Raw genomic sequence first — 1,256 nt, 5'->3', positions numbered from 1 at the left:
TGCACAAAAGTATTCTATTTTTTATTCAAAAATTGCACGCATTTTTGCAAGGAACGCTTGATTGGATCACTTTGGAGAATATGTAGTAATTAATACTTGCAGATTTTGAATGTTGATTTTCATTTTAATTGGGTAATTGTTGATTTTAATTGGATTTATGGCTCGAACCAGTTAAGAAAAATCCTAATCTGACAAGGTTAACTGGTTAACCGTAGTGAGTTATTGATTTATCTTGGCAAAATAGACCAGTGAAGGACAAAAGTTGAGATGGCCGAGTTGGTCTAAGGCGCCAGATTAAGGTTCTGGTCCGAAAGGGCGTGGGTTCAAATCCCACTCTCAACAATCTTTGGATTCCATTTTTTTTGTACCCCCATCATTGCATGCAATTATATACTTCCAATTTTAAAATCCCTTAAATGGTGTCAAATGAATTGTTTATAATAGTACCAACCATTTAGCTGTTGATTGAGCATCAAACACTAGAATACGGTGCCATGCCAACATGAGATTGCTGCCGGATGCAACTCATGAACAAAATTTGGAATCATTGGTCCCCTCCTCGCTAGGAACTCCGCCAACAGTCGTTAATCTTTGTATCAAAGGCTGGCTGCCTTATAAATTTTTTTAAAGGTTACAGACGGTTTATGTTGTGTTTATAGTTTAAAGTAAACACGTCTTTTCAATTGGTTATAAACTTGTTATGCTTATAAGTTCGGTTTTTACACGCTCGATTATGCTACCGCAGGCAACTTGATCGTTGGGCCATTTAGTCCTTCACTGGAGGGTTGATAAATACTGTAAGTCTCAAACATTACTTTCTTGGCAAGAGAATGGATTATGCAAAGACTAGCTCTCAATTTAAGCATCCGGTTCCGGCCGGGATAAGTTATTTGTATGGTTTTGTCTCTAAAATCTGTCTTCAATGTAAAGCACAAGGAGAAAAGTAGCTTTAAGCCTTCAATGCAGAAAGGGAAAATCTGTGTTGGGAGTGAGGTGGTGGCAGAGAGGCTGGGGAAGGGTTTCATTTGGGAGAAGTTTTTTCAATGCCCTAAAAAGTTTATCTTTTCAAGTCACTACCCTAAAAGAAAAGCCCCATTTGAGCCTTTGAGGTAGTGATGGGGGGTCACTTTGGGACAATGATTTAAAGATCATGTCCTACAACTAAGCCCCCCTTCAGAAATGTTGAGGTGATGTGTCTTTTGGTCCCCCATCATAATAAACCCACGAAAAGCTTCTGACCAAAATGTGTCCCTTGC

General features: G+C 38.8%; 1 non-coding gene across 1 annotated transcript; it reads left to right on the top strand.

Annotated features, from left to right (window-relative positions):
• Positions 1-261: 261 nt before the first annotated feature.
• Positions 262-342, top strand: TRNAL-AAG (transfer RNA leucine (anticodon AAG)). Its single transcript has one exon. It is a non-coding gene; the product is annotated as a tRNA-Leu (tRNA).
• The last annotated feature ends 914 nt before the right edge of the window (positions 343-1,256 follow it).

The sequence above is a fragment of the Rhododendron vialii genome, chromosome 8a (assembly GCF_030253575.1).
Source record: "Rhododendron vialii isolate Sample 1 chromosome 8a, ASM3025357v1".
Taxonomy (NCBI): Eukaryota; Viridiplantae; Streptophyta; class Magnoliopsida; order Ericales; family Ericaceae; genus Rhododendron; species Rhododendron vialii.
The sequence above is the reverse complement of the archived record's forward strand: the minus strand, read 5'-3'. Positions and strand labels throughout refer to the sequence as shown.